The sequence below is a fragment of the Bos javanicus genome, chromosome 24, assembly GCF_032452875.1.
Source record: "Bos javanicus breed banteng chromosome 24, ARS-OSU_banteng_1.0, whole genome shotgun sequence".
NCBI classification, from domain to species: domain Eukaryota; kingdom Metazoa; phylum Chordata; class Mammalia; order Artiodactyla; family Bovidae; genus Bos; species Bos javanicus.
Window position 1 is genome coordinate 28,172,965 of NC_083891.1, and position 21,581 is coordinate 28,194,545.

The window sequence follows — 21,581 nt, forward strand, 5'->3', positions numbered from 1 at the left end:
TGTTCTCCTCTAAGAGTTTTATAGTTTCTGGTCTTATGTTTAGATCTTTAATTCCTTATGAGTTTATTTTTGTGTATGGTGTTAGAAAGTGTTCTAGTTTCATTCTTTTACAAGTGGTTGACCAGTTTTCCCAGCACCACTTGTTAAAGAGATTGTCTTTAATCCATTGTATATTCTTGCCTCCTTTGTCAAAGATAAGGTGTCCATAGGTGCATGGATTTATCTCTGGGCTTTCTATTTTGTTCCACTGATCTATATTTCTGTCTTTGTGCCAGTACCATACTGTCTTGATGACTGCTGCTTTGTAGTTGAGCCTGAAGTCAGGCAGGTTGATTCCTCCAGTTCCATTCTTCTTTCTCAAGATTGCTTTGGCTATTCGAGGTTTTTTGTATTTCCATACAAATTGTGAAATTCTTTGTTCTAGCTCTGTAAAGAATACTGTTGGTAGCTTGATAGGGATTGCATTGAATCTATAGATTGCTTTGGGTGGTATACTCATTTTCACTATATTGATTCTTCCGATCCATGAACATGGTATATTTTTCCATCTATTAGTGTCCTCTTTGATTTCTTTCATCAGTGTTTTATAGTTTTCTATATATAGGTCTTTAGTTTCTTTAAGTAGATATGTTCCTAAGTATTTTATTCTTTCCGTTGCAATGGTGAATGGAATTGTTTCCTTAATTTCTCTTCCTAATTTCTCATTATTAGTGTATAGGAATGCAAGGGATTTCTGTGTGTTGATTTTATATCCTATAACTTTACTATATTCATTGATTAGCTCTAGTAATTTTCTGGTGGAGTCTTTAGGGTTTTCTATGTAGAGGATCATGTCATCTGCAAACAGTGAGAGTTTTACTTCTTCTTTTCCAATTTGGATTCCTTTTATTTCTTTTTCTGCTCTGATTGCTGTGGCCAAAACTTCCAAAACTATGTTGAATAGTAGTGGTGAGAGTGGGCACCCTTGTCTTGTTCCTGACTTTAGGGGAAATGCTTTCAACTTTTCACCATTGAGGATAATGTTTGCTATGGGTTTGTCATATATAGCTTTTATTATGTTGAGGTATGTTCCTTCTATTCCTGCTTTCTGGAGAGTTTTTATCATAAATGGATGTTGAATTTTATCAAAGGCCTTCTTTTCAAGTTATTGTTTCTATTGTCTGTATCTCATTTGATAAAGGAAAAGTGAAGATTGGTGTGCTGTGCTTGGTCGATTAATTATGTCTGACTCTTTGCGACCTCACAGCCTGTAACCTGCCAGGCTCCTCTATCTATGGGGATTCTCCAGGCAAGAATACTGGAGTGGGTTCCATGCCCTCCTCCACGGGATCTTCCCAACTCAGGGATCAAACCCAGATCTCCTGGGTTACAGGCAGACTCTTTACCATCTGAGCCACCAAGGAAGCCCCAGAATACTGGAGTGGGTAGCCTATCCCTTCTCCAGGGGATCTTCCCAACCCAGGAATCAAACTGGGGTGTCCTGCATTGTAGGAGGACTGTTTACAAGGTCAGCTACCAGGGAAGCCCTTGTTCCTAGTTAAATAAAAGAAAATTGAATTAAGTGTAAAACTTTATTTACTAAATCATTGATTTATTGAGAATAAATGCTGGACCTATAGCATAACATGCTTAATGTATATGTAAATATAGAGTAGCCTATCATCAAACATGCACTATTTAACATAGACCAAAACACTCAAGCACTACTCATGAGATCCATCAGTTACTTGTCTTGAAATTACACAATTTTTACTTGGATAGAAATTTATATTTAGAAGATTTTGTAAATACCATCCCAAAACACTTATACAATGGCACATCTCATGTGCCTTAGTATTTTTGTTTTGGACACAAGTAACATTCAGACATTCAGCAAACTAACACAGTACAGGATATATATATATATATAAAAGGGTGCTGGCAAGTCAAAAAGCAGTCAAATTTGCAGATAACCCAAATGGTCAATGCAGCCTATGGTTACGCACTTGCAAAATCTTTCTCTTTGGTAATTTGGTCTGTCCTATCATAAACAGATAAAGTCAATGTCAAGATATAGTCAACCATGGGAAGTTCAACAAATCAAAAAGAGATACTATGAAACAAACAATCAAATTAAATTTCAAACTTTGAAGTTTTCCAAAGTCATGAGGACCCAGGGGGGAAAAAAGTCATAAGCTCCTTATTTGCTAGTTTCTTGGAGCAAATTCAGTTATTAAAGGTGGCTGACATATTGAGTAGTTCCTGAAAGAGTTGTTTAATTCAGAAATGCAATGAAATTTTTAGCAGAGATCTGGGGGATTTCAATTTATTCCAGTATTAAGCATTCTTTTTCTTTTTTAAAACAGGTGTTTTTTCATTGAGAGGTACATGTATGCTTAGCCATGTCCGATTCTTTGCAAACTCCATGGACTGTAGCCTGCCAGGCTCCTCTGTCCATGGAATTCTCCAGGCAATTTTCCAGGAATGGGATGCCATTTCCTCTTCCAGGGGATTTTCCCAACCCAGGGATTGAACCCTGATCTCCTGAGTCTCCTGCATTGCAGACAGATGCTTTACCACTGAACCACCGGGAAAGTCCCTTTTATTGAAAGAGTCCATGCATTTATCTGAAAAAGTCCCTTCTCACTAATTCTGAGAGACTAGAAAATCTTTCACTTTCTTTTTTAGTATTTCTTTTCCCCCTTTACCTATTAAATTGCCACTGAGAACTAATTCGGTCAATGGGGGAAACTATTTTCTAACACAGAAGTTATGGACTCAGTTATTCATCCATCACTTTGAGTGGAGCAGACTTTCTAGGTTTTAAGTGAAATATTAATAGAGTCTACTTATTCAACATGCGTTTTTCAAATTTCAATGTGAGACTGAAAATAAGTAGAGCTAACTCAATGCTTAATTCTTAAATCATTGAACATATTTTATTTTCTCAACAAATATTTAATACACCACCTGGTAATACATAATATCACATTTTATTTGGTCCAGAGTATGCTTGAATTTTGCCAGTTTTTTATATGTATCTGAAAGGATTCTTAAAATGCAAAAAATGAATAAAACCTGTGGTGTTAAATCACTATAAAAAGTATATCAACATCTAAAATAAAAGAAAATACCTCTATTTCTGAGGTACTTATTCTGTATTCTTTAGTTTTCTGAGCCTTCTTTGGCAGAGTTGAATCATTTCCTGCACGCATATCAATAGACAGAGGACGAAAACATCAATGCAATGTCAATCAGTTGGCCCTGGTGGTAAAGAACCACCTGCCAATGCAGGAGACACAGACATGGGTTTGATCCCTGGATTGGGAAGATCCCCTGAAGTAGGAAATAGCAAACCACTCCAGTATTCTTGCCCAAGAAATCCCATGGACAGAGGAGCCTGGCGGGTTACAGACCATAGGGTCGCAAAGAGTTGGACATGACTGAACACACATGCACACACACACACACCCCACTGATATATTTATATCCATCAAGACCATGTCCTTGACAAATACAAGTCAACACCAGAATTTCTCAAGTATCCATGCATAATGTAATTATGTAAAACCTTCAGCCTTTTCTTTCTTTGTTCTTTTGATAGATATTGGAATTTGCTAATAAATTAGCCCTTAGTCATCCACAATTCCAAGTTAATATATGTTCTATCAAGCAATACAGAAAAAAAGTGGGTGTGATTACTATTCATCTCTATCTTCAAGCACCATCAAGCAAATTAGGAATTTACAACATCTTCAAAGATGTCATAATCTCAAAAATATGAATTCATATTTGCATATGCCAAAAGACCTGAACATCCAGTAGCAAATTCTGAAAAATAAAATGAATAGGCAACATCTGACTTTGTCCAGAGGCATTTGCAGGATAAAATAAGAAGATGCACATAGAATTGCTATACTCGTGCAGTATCATTTCTATGTTGTCATTCTAGTTCAAGAACGATGTGACAATTCTTTGTCTTGTGTTCTGACTATATTCACTGAGTAGTGGTAATATTTTACAGTGCATACAACTTCTGAACTTTGCATGAATTGGGACTCTGAAATATGAGTCAGTGAAGACTTGTCAAAATCAGTGGCTAAGTGAATAATAATACTAGTCACATACATGTCTCTTTGAGACTAATTGTGCTCACAAAGGTCACGGAACAGCTATAGCAGTCATGGCCTTTGATCTCTACCAACTCACATGGCTTAGCCTGTAAGTTAAAATAAGCATAAAATTTTGATAACATAATATAAAAAAATTAGGAGATTTACAATGTCTTGTTAGTTTCAGGCATATAGCATATTCAGTCATATATACGTATATTCCTCTTCATATTACTTTTCCTTATAAGTTATTATAAAATATTGAGTATAGTTCCTTGTGCTATAAAGTAGGTCTTTGTTGTTAATAAATTTTATGTAAAGTAGTATATATCTTGGGAGAAGGCAATGGCACCCCACTCCAGTGCTTTGCCTGGAAAATCCCATGGATGGAGGAGTCTGGTGGGCTGCCATCCATGGGGTCACTAAGAGTCGGACACAACTGAGCGACTTCACTTTCACTTTTCACTTTCATGCATTGGAGAGGGAAATGGCAACCCACTCCAGTGTTCTTGCCTGGAAAATCCCAGGGAGGGGGGAGCCCGGTGGCTGCCGTCTATGGGGTCACACAGAGTCAGACATGACTGAAGTGGCTTAGCAGCAGCTTAGCAGTATATATCTATGTTGATCCCAACCTCCTAATTTATCCCTCCTTTCTGCTTTTGTAACCAGAAAAGGAGGAATAAATTAGGAGGTTGGGATCAACATAGATATATACTACTGTACATAGATATATACTACTGTACATAGATATATACTACTGTACATAGATATATACTACTGTACATAGATATATACTACTGTACATTTTATGTACAGTATGTACAAATAAACATATGTTTATTTTCTATGTCTGGGAGTCTCTTGTTTTGTAAATAAGTTTATTCCTTTTTCTTTTAGATTTTCTATACAACCAATATCATATAATACTTATTTTTCTCTATCTGCTTTACATTATTTAGTATGATAATTTCTAAGTCCATCTATGTTGTTTCAAGTGGCATTACTTTATTCTTTTTTATGATTGTGTAATGCTCCATTGCATATATGTACCCCCACATTTTTATCCATTCCTCCGTTTATGGACATTTGGGTTGCTTCCACACTTTGGTTACCTAATTTAAAATAGCATCAAGGCAGTCAGTCAGCTATTTAGGTACCGCCAATAATGTGCCAAGGCAGAGTTCTATGCCAAGGAAACTGCACGGAACAAGAAAGAAGGTAGCTTCCCTGAAAAAGATTAGATTTTACTTGAGGAAGGGAACAGAAATAAAAACAAAAGAGATAATAAATTTAGACAAAATTAAATCAAATTTACTGGTGCTGTGAAGCAAGGAAATTAGTATAATAGCAAAGAGTGATTAATGAAGGGCAATCATTTGCTAAAGTTGTCAGGTGTGGTTTTGAACTGAACCTGAGGATCAGCCCAGCTTCTTCTCTGCTCTGTACCCTATGAAAGTGAAAGAAAGTAAAGTCGTTCAATCGTGCCCAACTCTTTGCAACCCCATGGACAGTAGCCTGCACCAAGCTCTTTCATCCATGGGATTTTATAGGCAAGAGTACAGGAGTGGGTTGCCGTTTTCTTCTCCGGGGAATCTTACTGACCCAGGGACAGAACCCAGGTCTCCCGCATTGTAGACAAGACACTTTACCATCTGAGCCACCAGAAGAGTCTGTACCCTATATTTTAAAAAATATCCCTAACCTATGGGAAAGGATTCTCAGTATCAAAGGATCTCAGTAGAATTCTCTGCCTAGGACTCTGTTCATTTCTGAGTTTGGTAAATGAATACAATGAAATAATCTACATTAAATAACATTATACTAACTCTGGTCTGAGCACTTTGTAAGGTCCTTTATATATATTGTGTATAGTCTTTACTGGAATTACATGAAATAAATCTTATTAACATTGTTACTCAGACAACACTGAGACTGAGAGAGGAATGAAGATCTGTCCCTGAGTTATACACGTAAAACATGGATTTGAACCAGGTCTCTGACTCCGGTGGCGCCAATGGTAAAGAAGACACCTACCAATGTAGGAGGCATAAGAGATCAAGTTCCATCCCTGGGTAGGGAAGATCCCCTGGAGGAGGGCATGGCAACCCACTCCAGTATTCTTGCCTGGAGAATCCCATGGTCTGAGGAACCTGGTGGGCTAGCTATAATGCATAGTGTAGCGCAAAGTCAGACAGGACTGAAGCAATTTAGTGTGCAGGCACGTCTGACTTCTAAGCTTGAATTATTTTTTGATACTCCACATGAATAGTTCTATTCCACATGAATCATTATCTGCAAAACTTTGGATCTGTATTTTTTTCTGGTGTATATATATATATATATATATATATATATATATATTTTTTTTTTTTAATAGTACTGTTGTTGCTCTATTTTGGTCTCTTTCCTGGTTGGAGCACCCTCCCTCCATTGCTTTGAGTCATGACAGCTAACTTCAGACTGGCTGGACAGACTAAGCTGTCTTGCTTGAAAATGTCTGGAATTTCTTATGCTCCCCCTTTTTCCCAGAGACCCACAGCTAGCCTGGTGGGCTGACGTCTATGGGGTCACACAGAGTCGGACACAACTGAAGTGACTTAGCAGCAGCAGCAGCATAAGGCACAGAGGTCCTCAAGAAGGAACATCTCAAGGGTTACTCTCACACTTCAAAGCTACCCTAGTACCAGCTAAGTCAAGACTGCAGCTGATCACATACTTGCATGGTTCCCTTCCCTGTTTCCTATCTTGTTTCCCTCACTTGTTGTTTAGCTGCTCAGTGGTGTCTGATTCTTTTGTGACCCCACAAACTGTAGCCTGCCAAGCTCCTCTGTCTATGGGAATTCCCAGGCAAGAGTACTGGAGTTGGTTGCCATTTCCTTCTCAGGGGGTCTTCCCCGACCCCCAAGGATCGAACCTGCATTTCCTGCATTGGCAAGCGGATTCTTTACTACTGAGCCACTAGGGAAGTCCTTCCCTCACTTACTTATAGCTTCTCCTGAGATGTCTCCCACAATAAATCATTGCAAAAGAAATTCAACTTCAGGCTCCACTTCCAAGGAACCCAACTTAAGACATTTAAATAAACAACAAATATTTATTGAACACCTACTTTGTTTTGGTTTTGAGCTAAACTGCCAGGATTCAGAAATCAACATCCTATGGTTCTTTCTTTCCAGGATTGTATCTGGGGGAGGGACAGTTTGTAGACAGCTAATGAAATATGAAAAAAACCATAAGAGAGGAGGTCTGTCAAAAAAATGACATGGGATAAAAGTAAAGAGCGTAGACAGCTGTGTCTAGAGTGGGAGAGAAAGCAGGAAGATAATGAAAGACTTTGCAAAGAAGCTCATGAATGATAAATAGGAATTCATCAAATTGATATAGAAAGGGTTTAAAGGGAAGAGGAATGTTCTCGTGGAAAAATGTAATGACATTTAAAAAAAAAAAAACAAGGCAAGAATAGGGAATCTCAAGCCCTTTTGTAAATATGTGTTTTTACATGAGACATTAATTATAAAAGACATGATATTCTAAAGAGTTTGGATTGTACAAAATAAAAATCATCAAGGATGCAACGGAAAAATGCAAAAACTACAAAGCTAGCACACATGCAATATGTCTTTTGTGAATATTGGATCTTCTATTTGTGTGAATTTAATTGCTGACTTAGGACCCAGTGGTATTTTGCGTGCATGCTGCATGCTAAGTCACTTCAGTCATGTTCAAATCTTTTGCAACCTTATGGACTATAACCAAGCAGGCTCCTCTGACCTTGTGATTCTCAAGGCAAGAATACTGGGGTGGGTTGCCATGCCCTCCTCTAGGGGATTTTCCCAACCCAGGGATTGAACCCAAGTCTCTTTTGTATCCTGCATTAGCAGATGAGTTCTTTATCACTTGTGCCACCTGGGAAGCCCCAACAGCATTTTACAAAGTGGAATCAATTCATAAGGACATATGTGTTTCCTAATTCTGTGTGTGTGTGTGTGTGTGTGTGTGTGTGTTAGTTGCTTAGTCATGTCTGACTTTGTGACCCCATGAAGTGTAGCTTGCCAGGCTTCTGTTCATGGAATTCTCCAGGTAAGAGTACTGGATGGGTTGCCGTTCCCTTCTCCAGGGGATCTTTCTGACCCAGGGATCGAACCCGGGTCTTTCACATTTCAGGCAGATTCTTTACTGTCTGAGTCACTAGGGAAGCCCCACAACTCTCTATAATGTGACTAGAATTGTGTGAATCAGAAGCTTCCTAAATTTCCTGTTTATCACTGAGTAGACTGCATTTTCAGCATGCTCTGCTTAAGCCTACTACTTCTTTAACATCTGTGTAGAAGTTTGCTATTGTGGGTCTATAGCAAGATGCTTTTATGAAGTTAGCACAAGATCATGTAGTTGCTAACTTGGTACAGTTCAAATTATCTGTCATGTTCAGTTATTTTTATAGTTGAGTGTGCATTATTTGACCAAGTGAATCCGGCAGTGATTTGATTTGGTCATTATAAAAGGCTAAAAATACCCCATCTGACCTGCATTGAACCATTTACTCTAGTCATTAAATTATGGCCATTTTTTCATTGTTGTTTTTCATTTTATATATGAAGCAAGGTCAGCACTGGGGAGAAATTATGATACATGCAATATCCTCCTTCGCTTTCCTGCCTTTAGGAGTCTTTAGCCAGGCAGCTCACTGGTTTGAAAGTTTTCATTCCCATCCACTTTCATCTAAATACTTTGCCCAGGCTTCAGGAGCAGCAGAAGGAAACCTGTCAAACTGACATAGAAATAAGAAGGACTGATAAGCCTGAAGAGTCTCTTTCCAGGGGTAAGTAGGATGGGGATAGTGCAGTGATAGAAGGAAGTTTACACCAGCTGTTTCACATTTAAGACCATGAGGGAAATTCCACATTTATTCCTGATAATACTATGTAAGCTATTTGATAAGTGGGTTTCATTTAGTTGACAAAATCTTTCAAAACACATAGCCCATACAACAAAAGGCAAAAAACAAGGATTGTAAAAACAATGAGAAAATCTCCAGTGGAAAGATCATTAGCCTAGGAACTTGAAGAAGGAGTGGCTTATCTCAACTAAGTCACTTAGATCTGTAACTTTATGTAAGTCACATAATGTCCCCCAAACTTATTTCCCCCCTTATTGGTAATGTGAAGATAGTATCACTCATGTAAGCTGACCCATTTAGTTATTATAAGGATAAAATGAGCTCACATATATTTATTTTATATATTGGAAAGCTTATGGAAAATATTATGCTTCATCCAAGGTTGTAACTTTGGCTGCAGATCCCCTCTGCCTGTGGGAGAGCTTTGTGCAGCCCTGTCTGTACCTTGCTCATGTGTCTTGGGTGATCATTTGTTGTTGTTGCTCAGCTGCTAAGTCGTGTCTGACTCTTTGTGATCCCATAGGCTGGGAGCTTGCCAGCCTTCCCTGTCCTTCACTATCTCCTGGAGTTTGCTCAAATTCATGTCCATTAAGTCGGTGATGCTATCTAACCATCTCATTCTCTGCTGCTACCCTCCTTCTCTTTTTGCCTTCAATATTTCCCAGCATCAGGGTCTTTTCCAATGAGTCGGCTCTTCACATCAGGTAGCCAAAAAATTGGGGTTTCAGCTTCAGCATCAGTCCTTCCAAGGAATATTCAGGGTTGATTTCCTTTAGGAGTAACTGGTTCGATCTCCTTGCAGTCCAAGGGACTCTCAAGAGTCTTTTCCAACACAACAGTTCAAAAGTATCAATTCTTTGGCGATCAACCTTCTTGATGGTTCAACTCCCACATCTGTACATGATTAATGGAGAAACCATAGCTTTATTATAGGGATTTTTATGGGCAAAATGATGTCTCTGCTTTTTAATATGCTGTCTAGATTTCTCATAGCTTTCCTTCCAAGGAGCAAGCATCTTTATGAAGATCAATATTTAAGTTGTTTAAAAGACTCTTGTCCAGAACTTCCCTGGTGGTCCAATGGTTTAGAATCCACCTGCCAATGTAGGGGACACAGGTTGAATCCCTGCTCTGGGAACTAAGATCCTACATGCTGCAGTGCAACTAACCACAACTACCAAAGCCCGCATGCCCTTGACCCTGTGCTCCACAAGAGAAGCCACCACGGTGAGAAGCCTGAGGACTGCGACTAGAGAGTAGCCCCCATTCACCCCAACTAGAGAAAGTCTGCTTGCAGCAACGAAGATCCAGCATAGCCAGTAAATCTTAAAAAAAAAAAAAAGCTCTTGCTCATGTGCACAAGAGACTTTGTATTAAAAAATTTCCATGAGAATGTGCATCCAACACTTTTTATTCAACATTTATTTAAAACGGCAGGGCTGTATAATTCACATAAACTACCATATTCTTTTGGTAAGATGGTGAATACATTTGAATATGCCATTGTTTTGTTCTCTTTGTATTCCCAGAGAAGGAAAGAGTGTCCATATACAACTCTTAAAACAGAAAGTGAATGTTTTTTTGAGGTTAATTTCAAACAAAGTGTGTAAATCATCCTCATGAAATTATACTCAAGGAGTGGCTGGTATTAGGTGATTTTAATGCATCTCTCTTCCCTCAAGCTTGTTTTATGTGATTTCAGATATCCTCCTGACTTTTTTTGTTGTTTTGACAAGATGAATAAAATACACTTTATGACCAAATCCATGCATGTTTTGGACTGCTTCACTCAGAGATGCTTGGGGGAACTTAATCAAGAGAGCTTTTATGGAGTTTAATACAGAAAATAAAGCTGAGAAAGTAAGCACTGACAATAAATTATCTTGAAATTGAAGTAAATCCTTTTTATCTGTCTGTCTATATCTAATTTCTCTCATTTTCATGTGAAAGAGGATGCTGCTTTGGAGGAAAAGATTTGTTATCTCCAGGTTTAACATACTTATTCTGATTTTCCAAGCATTGGGATAATGACATCATGGCAATGATTACGGTCTTTTGTTATTCATCACCCAAATTATTACTTCTGCCTCTTACTTTTGAATGTTTGCTCTAGAAATGTTCATATTTCCAGCAAATCATCAATATTCCTGAACACCATCTAGACTGTGTGCAGAAATGAGAAGATGGGGACAGAAAGAGTCAGTTGGAATGACAGTCTACATTCTCAAATAAATTGCTAATCGCTGTACTCTGAATATTGAGTCTAAGAGGCCATGATGGCAATGGAGTTTGAAATCATAGGCCAGAAAGAAACCTAGCCACAGCTTTGTTTTCTAGACATAATTCCAGAACTTTCTAACCCTTTTGACTTTTGTTCCTTTTACCATGAGAGGACTTCTGCTCTTGTTAAAAGTTCTGAAACTCCAAAGCAGCTTTTTATCTTTGTCTTTTCCTCAGAAGAGCTTTTCTCTGTAGAAGCATCATCAAATTAGGGTGGGCACAGACTACCCAAAATAGGTTCACCTGGGTTGGAGAATAAAGATTCATCACTGTAGCATTTTACGTGGTTTTACCTTATTTGGTAATTTAAGCTTCAGTTTCACTATTACATCTTATTCTCCCTAGAGCCAGGGTATGCAGATTTGGGTCCAATTTCTTTTTTTTTTTTTTTTCCTACCAACAATTCCAGTCCTAGTAGCTACCCCACATCCTACACGTTCACCAGAAGGGGTGGCATTAGAATGAGAAGCACCTCCTTGGCTTTCAGGTCTGTGCTTGTTGAATTTTAAGCTGCATCAAGTGGTAATGGAGGTAATTCAAAAAACAAACTCTTTTCCCTGAAACCAGCTTCATCAGAGAATAGTTCAGCACCGTTGCTGTAATTTACACCCCTGTCTTTACAAATCCCTTCTATATCATTTTCTGTTTAGTTTAAAAGCCTAATGTGAGTTCTGCTGAATTAGACCTGAATCTCTGGGCCATGGTGTTTCAGCTCACATCTGCCCTAAGCACTGCATGGGAAAGCAGCCGCCACCAATGTCAATAGAGTGCTATAAAGATTAATGGGGCCCCTGAAAAACAACAAGGACTTTGAGTGATTTGAGGGATTTCGGACTCCAAAAATAAATTTCCCTGAAAATGCCCTTGCTAATTTAACTGATAGCATTTGACACCCCTCTTACACACTACAAGCTGTAAGTAGGTAGAAGAATAAAGACTTCATTTTGACCAAGGAGATAAATTAATATACACAAGCAGATATGTAGGGTTTAACATATAGATGTATGTGTTGTGCTGGGTTAGTCACTCAGTTGTGTCCGACTCTTTGCAACCCCATGAACTGTAGCCCACCAGGCTCCTCTGTCCATGGGGATTCTCCAGGCAAGAATACTGGAGTAGGTTGCCATACCCTCCTGCAGGGAATCTTCCCAATCCAGGGATCCAACACAGGTTTCCCGCACTGCAGGTGGATTCTTTACCATCTGAGCCATGAGGGAAGTCCATGAATACTGGAGTGGGTAGTCTATCCCTTCTCCAGGGGAACTTCACAACCCAGGAATCAAAAAACCGAAGTCTCCTGCATTGCAGGTGGATTCTTTACCAGCTGAGTTACCAGGGAAGCCTATATAGACGAACAAGTGCATGTATATGAACCAAGGTGGAAATCAAACACAAATTTGCTCAAAATCAGCTGTGCATTTCTCTATAAATATTTAAAGAATAATCAACCTGTACAGGGACAGGATCATTCAGATTAGACAAAATTAAGCAGAGGTTTGGCTTCTCAGATCTTGAGGAATCTGCTTGCAATGCAGGAGACCCAGGTTCGATCCCTGGGTCGGAAGATCCTCTGGAGAAGTAAATGGCAACCCACTCCAGTGTTCTTGCTGGGAAATCCTATGGACAGAGGAGCCTGGTGGGCTACAGTCCATGGGGTCACAAGAGTCGGACACGACTTAGCAACTAAACCACCACCAAGCAAATGTTACTGCTTTGCATAGTTTATAGGCATTTGTGTGAACAATGCTTTGGTGACATCCTTAATATTTTGAACTCAGATGACTAAAATAAACAAGTTCCGGATTCCAACAGAAAGGACTGCATTGCAGTTTCAGGACATATTGATAAAGGCCTATTTTACATTAAAAACTCAAAATAAGAGAGAAAAATCACAAAAGTGAGTGCCTTGTGGAAGTGTTTTGAAGCATTTCAGTGGTGTTTGGGTAACATGTCTTTAAGTATTTCAAATAAATTTTGCAATTATTTAGGAATAATTGTTCTTTCATATGCATAAAATAAGAACATTGTGATTTATAAGTGGAGTTCTTCATAGTTTTTTTTTTTTTTAAGTCTGTATTTTGAGATTTTTAGTTTTATCCTAGCACTGGGATTTAGTAACTGCCGCTTCTAATATTTGGGAAAACTGTGAAAAGACAGTCTGAAATGAAAAAGTTGAGAAAAACAGAAGAGAAAGGTAAAGCTTTTGAAGCCTTGTGGCCTTGCTTGTGACTGCCAGCTCTTAATAAGTATACTTTTTGAAATCTCATTGATCCTTGATTTGAGTTCCCAGGTTTAGTAATAAAATATGACATGATTTCTCACTCTGGCGCAGGGCAATTTACTGCCAAAGAAAATGCAAAATCCTGCCTTGTGTAGGGTTCTGACCTATTCAGAGAATTCATGAAGTTCATCAGAACTGCCTATTATAACTCAGAAGTCTCCGTTTTCAATTTCGGTGTGACATGAAAAACTAACAGAGTGTGGTTTAAGTGGTTCGCCATCCCAGGGAAGTAATGTAGTTGACTACTGAAGCAAGTCTGCGGAAGTGAAGAACGTGACTCTCCAGGACCTGGTGGCTGTCTTTCTCTCTCTGTTGTACACATAACACATACACTCACGGGGCAGTTTTCTCCTCACTCCTGTTTATCAGCTTGGTTTCTGTGTTCAATTACACTAGACTGAGCACAAAGCTCTGCAGCCCAATGCATCAAGCTTTCCCAAGCAGCAAATCGAGCTCAGTCCTTTGGCTTTTTTTTTTTTTTTTTGCTTCTTCTCAGCTCACCAGACTTGGCGCTACAGATAAAAAGTGACTGGAAATATTTTGAAGTGGCCAGAGAAGAAAAACATTTCAGCTAGACTTGGTAACTGTTGTAATATTAGAAAAGAGGTGCCAAAGAATTGATTGTCTGAAAGGCAAAGAACAGGAAAGACAACAGCCACGTGAGCATAGAGATAGTGAAGGAAGGGGAAATTGGAATATTCACAACCACAGGGTGTGAAGTTCAGGGGAGGTAAATTTTACTGTCTTGACAGATTAAAAAGGAACTCTTCCACCAGGGTATCACGACATGGGGAAGGAAAGGCTACCCTCTGCCTTGTGTCATTACCAAACAATTTGCCACAAGAGGACGTTAAGATTAATACTATTCACAGCCCTACTCATCAATGATAGTTCACAGTGAGTTTTATACTCTAACCCAGCGCTCCTTAGAGTCTCAGGCCACAGGTAACTCTTCAGTTGTCAGACTTGATTCAGAAACGGAGCTATCACAAAATCGTATCACACCTTTCTGGACAAGCTAAACTTAAATGGAAATTGCTGAAGACAAACTATTTTTGATTCACTAAGACAGTTCTGGAATACACTTATACCTTGTGAAAGACAAAAGAGCCAATGAAATTCTGGCCTTTGAACTATTCGGACACCTATCAGATTTCTACCCTGTAAAACAAATAAATGAATTCTTCTTAATTCATTCACAAGCCACATTCGATTAGTGATAATATGAATTCAAATTCAGAATCACACAACTCATACGTAAGCACTTTTTGCTGGTCCTTAGGAGAAAGAAAAAAGAAACTTAAGGGTGTCACATTAGCAATTAAATTTAACACTTGGCCAGATTCAGGGTCACAGTGCAACACCAACAAGAAAGCCAACATTGCAGAGTGCCTAAAAGGAGGGAAATCCAGGACTTTTTGCTGAGACACTAAACAATTTTTGTTTTTGTCCTTTCCTTCTAGAACATCTAGAATGAAATATAAGTTAGAGGAGGAGGAAAAAATCAGACATTATCAAATATTCAATATTGCTTCTGAAACTTTGTCATCTTTTCAAAGTGACAAGACTACAGACTTTTCTTCAATCCTCTCCTTTGCTGGCAGCTTTGCTGACAGCTTTCCTGGGGCCAGGGCCAGTAGTTTCAAAGGAAAACTGCTACAACGGAAATACAATAGTCCTCAACCCCTGGGAGGAAGGATCGTTTATTACAATGGAACTACAGGAAATGTACTCCAGCAGCTAGAGAAGCTTTTCTGTAACATGTTTTTCTTGGTTTCTTTCCCAAAACAGACCTTGTCCTCACACTAAGGATTTGTGTGGTGTGTTAGTTCTGCTTCGATTCTTGCCTAGACCAACCAGCTGCATGCATGGTGCCCTGCGTGTAGATTCTGCAGAGTAAACACGAATAGACTGAAATGTCTGTGATTTGAGAAGCTATAGTTAACTAGTGTAATACAGCTAGGGGTCTCTGTGGCTCTCTTATTTATAATATTATGTTTTTGGCTCTTTCATCCTTTTCTCAGTCTTCTCTTCATCGACACAGATAAATCACTTTAAGGTCTCAACAGGTTAATCAGAAAAGAGGTAAAAGCAGGAAAGGTAATTAGGAGGAACAGGAAGCTATGTCAAAGGCCTCTCTGATTTTCCGTTCCTACCGGAAGCTTTGCCTTATATAGCCAAAGTTTTGTTCTGACCTGTCATCTGAGTTAATTATTTTTGTCCCTCACAGAACATACATGGGGTAAAACTCCCTGTCCCCAAGGATGTGGCTTTCTACTAGCAACCTGAGACGGGCAGAGGAGGCTTGGAGAGTTGAAGTACATGCAGTTCATAAATTTGGTCCAGAAGAGCACTTCCCACATCTGGAATGACTGCCTGGATATAATGCTTACAAGTTTGACATCTATAACATCCTTTACTGTCATTTTACCAGTCTTTCTACTTACTTTACACCAACAAATGATAATACAATATAAAAAAGTACAATGCACTGCTTTTTTAAAACAAAATTTTTGGAGTGTAGCTGACTTACAATGTTGTGTTGGTTTCTACTGTACAGCAAAGTGAGTCAGTGAATTAGTTACACACACACACACAAACACACACACATATATATATCTCCACTCTTTTTTAAGATTCTTTTCCAATATAAGCCATTACAAAGTAATGAGTAAAGTTCTCTGTGCTATATATTAGGTTCTTATTTAGCTACATATCTTACATATATAATAGTCAGATCAGATCAGTTGTGTCCGACTCTTTGCGACCCCATGAATCACAGCACGCCAGGCCTCCCTGTCCATCACCAACTCCCAGAGTTCACTCAGACTCACGTCCATAGAGTCAGTGATGCCATCCAGCCATCTCATCCTCTGTCGTCCCCTTCTCCTCCTGCCCCCAATCCCTCCCAGCATCACAGTCTTTTCCAATGAGTCAACTCTTCGCATGAGGTGGCCAAAGTACTGGAGTTTGAGCTTTAGCATCATTCCTTCCAAAGAAATCCCAGGGCTGATCTCCTTCAGAATGGACTGGTTGGATCTCCTTGCAGTCCAAGGGACTCTCAAGAGCCTCCTCCAACACCACAGTTCAAAAGCATCAATTCTTCGGCACTCAGCTTTCTTCACAGTCCAACTCTCACATCCATACATGACCACAGGATATAATAGTAGGTACATGTATTAATCTCAGTTTCCCAATCTATGCTTCCCTCTCCTTTACCTCAAGTGTGTGTGTTAGTCACTTAGTTGCGTCTGACTCTTTGTGACCCCATGGACTACAGCCAACCAGGCTCCTCTGTCCATGGGGATTCTCTAGGCAAGAATACTGGAGTGGGTTGCCATTTCCTTGTCCAGAGGATCTTCCTGACCCAGGGATTGAACCCAGGTCTCCTGCATTGTAGGCAGACTCTTCACCATCTAAGCTATCTCAGGTGGGCAGTGGTAAAGAATCTGCCTGCCAATGCAGGAGATGCAAGAGACCTGGGTTTGATCCCTGGATCAGGAAGATCCCCTGAACAGGAAATGGCAACCCGCTCCAGTATTCTTGCCTGGTAGAAGTCCATGGACAGAGGAGGCTGGTGGGCTACAGTCCATGGGGTCACAAAGAGTTGGACATAACTGAGCAAGCATGCAAGCCTCTTTATCCCCTGGTAATCATAAGCTGGTTTTCTATATCTGTGACTCTATTTCTGTTTTGTAAATAAGTTTGTTTATACCCTTTTTTTTTAGATTCCACTTATAAGTGATATCATATGATATTTATCTTTGTCTGACTTACTTCTTTCAGTAGGACCATCTTTAGGGTCATCCATGTTGCTGCAAATAGCATTATTTTTATCTTTTTATGACCTATATCCCATTGTATATATGTACCACATCTTCTTTATTTATTCATCTGTTGATGGATATTTAGGTTGCTTCCATGTCTTGGCTATTGTAAATAATGCTACAGTGAACACTGAGATGCATGTATCTTTTCAACTTATGATGTTCTCCAGGTTTATGTCTAGGAGTGGGATGGTAGTTCTATTATAAATATTTTTTGTTCTTTAAGGAACCTCCATAGTGGCTGTTTGTACCAATTTACATTCCCAGCAACAGTGTAGGAGAGTTCCTTTTTCTCCACACCCTCTCCACCATTTATTGCTTGTAGATTTTTGGATGATAGCCATTTTAATCAGTGTGAGGTGATACCTCATTGCAATTTTGAATTGCTTTTGTCTAATAATTAATAATATTGAGCTTTTTTTTCATGTGTATTTTGGCCATCTGTATATCTTATTTGGATAAATGTCTGTTTAGATCTTTTCCACCTTTTTTTTGACTGGGTTTTTTTTGTTTTTTGTTTTTTGTTTGGTATTGAGCTGCATGAGCCAAACAGTATATTTTGGAGATAACCCTGTGTCGGTTGCTTTGTTTGCACTGCTTTTGTATTTAAAAATAAAAATTATAGCTTAATATAAATATTACAATGCAATGTTTTCTAGTTTAAAAAAAAAGATTAAAGAAATTATTTTCTAAATGTTATAAGGAACCCAGTTGCATAGATAGCTTTGTTATTTCTTTAGGAAAAATTCACAAGATTGGTAATTAAAGGATAAAAATAGTTTGCCAAAAGATATCTACTCAGTGAAACGTCATCAGTTCTATATATAAGTACATCTAGGTATACGTTTATATATTATTACATATATATATATTACATATAATATATATTACATATATATTAAATGTATGTAAACGTATGTAAATGTAAACGTCATCAGTTCTATATATAAGTACATCTAGGTATATGTTTATATATTATTACATATATATATATACATTTATTACATATATGTATATATGTACATATTACATATATAGGTATATACGTACATATTACATATATACGTATATTATATATTACATATATATTACATATAATATATATTACATATATATTACATATAATATATATTACATATATATTAAATGTATGTATTTCAATAAGACCTAGCAATTGGATACCTAGTAATTTTAAAATATGAATAAATGAAAGTCTTCCAGTTAGGATGGACTTACAATTTTTTTCTACTTTATGATGATGCAAAAGCAATTTGCATGTAGTAGAAACTGTAGTTTGAATTTTGATTTTTTTCCTGGAGTAGCAGTATGCAGTATTCCTTTGTGATGCTGGGTGGTGGCAGCTCCCAGTTAACCGGGAAGATAAACAACAGATACACCATTCTGTATCTAGACAGCCAGTCTGTTTTTCACTTCCCATCCAGTATTCGATAAATTACATGAAATATTCAATATTTTTTATAAGATAGGATTGTGTATATACTAATAATTATGACTGATCCATGTTATATAGCAGAAACTAACACAATTGTAAAGCAATTGTCCTCTAATTTAAAATTTTTTTTTTAATTAAAAAAAAAAAGATAGGCTTTGTGTTAGACAAACTGTAGACTAATGTAATTGTTCTGAGCCTACATTTAAGGTAGGCTAAGCTAAGCTATAATGTTTTACATGTTGTGTATTAAATGCATTTTCAACTGAAGATGGGTTTTCTGGGATGTAACCCCATAGTAAGTGGAGGAAGACCTGTAGACATAACTAGTATCTCTTTATGAATTGAACTGTATTAATATACAACTGAGAGTCATGAATCTTCTTAACATGTTTATATCTCTTTATAAGTTACTTATTCATCCTTTTGGTTTATTTGCCCATTTGTGCTTATTTACATCTTATGTTAAGAAAATTCTTCACCACTTTTCACTCTTTAATGATAAAACTAAACACAATATTATATCCTAGTAACTTTTAGATTGAGAAAACATATTACAAAAATTAGGGAAAATGTTACAACACTTTTCCCTGAAGCTCAATTACTGATATTGTATGAAAGATATACAATACTGTTTGCTTTCAAACTGCACAGACCCACAGAAGCTAATTAATAACATCTATCACTGTACTTGTTAATATTATACTGGCCAGGAAGAGTTAAATACCCTTCTGGAGATCCCCAACAAGTAATTCAGATACTGAGATAATTAAAGTAATTATATATCTATGTACAGTGGGATATTTGGTAGGAAATCAAATAAATTCTAAGCATTTTATATGAAGTCAGTTGGGTGGTTTATGCTATAAATTCACAGTGAAAGTTTTCTACTGAAATTCTAAACCTCCTGAACAACATTAAGGTTTGTGTATTCCCACACTGAGTACTCTGCTGTAACTATTAATATATATCAAGATGTACTATATTCATTTTTGAAACTAATTATTTTCTGTGTGACAACAGAACACATAATTTTTTAATACAATTTTCCTTACTTTACTTCTCCATCCTATTGGGTCTCAGAATACTGAAACATTCAAAACGTCACACACATGCATTCAGTTCAGTTCAGTCGCTCAGTCGTGTCCAACTCTTTGCGACCCCATGAATTACAGCACGCCAGGCCTCCCTGTCCATCACCAACTCCCAGAGTTCACTCAGACTCACATCCATAGAGTCAGTGATGCCATCCAGCCATCTCATCCTCTGTCGTCCCCTTCTCCTCCTGCCCCCAATCCCTCCCAGCATCACAGTCTTTTCCAATGAGTCAACTCTTGGCATGAGGTGGCCAAAGTACTGGAGTTTCAGCTTTAGCATCATTCCTTCCAAAGAAATCCCAAGGCTGATCTCCTTCAGGATGGACTGGTTGGATCTCCTTGCAGTCCAAGGGACTCTCAGGCGTCTTCTCCAACACCACAGTTCAAAAGCATCAGTTCTTCGGGGCTCAGCCTTCTTCACAGTCCAACTCTCACATCCATACATGACCACAGGAAAAACCATAGCCTTGGCTATACGGACCTTTGTTGGCAAAGTAATGTCTCTGCTTTTGAATATGCTATCTAGGTTGGTCATAACTTTCCTTCCAAGGAGTTAGTGTGTTTTACTTTCATATGTGCATATATTTACATTGCTATAGAAATACACGATGAACTTGTAAATACTGGCATTATTTTCAATATCAAAATCTAAAAATGTTTACCATTTCTTAATCCAGAAGGTGGAGAAGGAAATGGTAACCCACTCCAGTATTCTTGCCTAGAGAATCCTGGGGATGGAGGAGACTAGTGGGCTGCTGTCCATCAGGTCACACGGGGTCAGACATGACTGAAGCAACTTGGCATGCGTGCATGCATTGGAGAAGGAAATGGCAACCCACTCTAGTATTCCTGCCTGGAGAATCTCAGGGACAGAGGATCCTGATGGACTGCTATCTATGGGGTTTCACAGAGTCGGACACAACTGAAAGGACTTAGCAGCAGCAGCAATCCAGAAGGATATAATAATATTACACATATTTAATCTTTAACTTCTACAGATCTATTCTTAAGTCAAGATTAAAGTTGTATGTATGAAAACATTTTGTTCCCACTAATCTTTAGTTTGAGTTTTAAAATAATTAGTATATCTCCACTTGTGATTATTATCTGTTTTATACATTTTACACAGTCTTACAACATTTGAAGTCTAAATACAAGTTGCAAAGACAAAAATAGGCCATCTAAATTTTTTTTTTAATTGAAAGACCTGCATTAAATATAAAATTTAAATTCTGCTTTGAAGCAAAACATTAAACACTCATTGTAGAACATGAGAAAATTCATTTCTAATGATGACTTATATCAGCCCACAGGGAGCCCTATCAAGGCACAGTTGACTAATGGCATTCATTTTCAGTTGATTTCATTACTATTTAAGTTATAGTGTAAAGTACATTCTCAGGGATATTCTGAAAGTCTGTGACTTATACTCATTTAGTGTGAAGATTTTGCTTCAGATAATATAAAAGTGATTTAATAGCCAAGTGAAGATTTTATTTTGCCTACCTAAATCCACTTATTCACAAAATAGATATTAACTTTTAATAAAATAGCATTTAGTGCATTATTGCCACTCATTAAAAAGAATAAAGCATATAATACTATCAACCAACCATCTTCATGCCAAGAAAATACATCCTTACAGCTTTCTTTTTGTC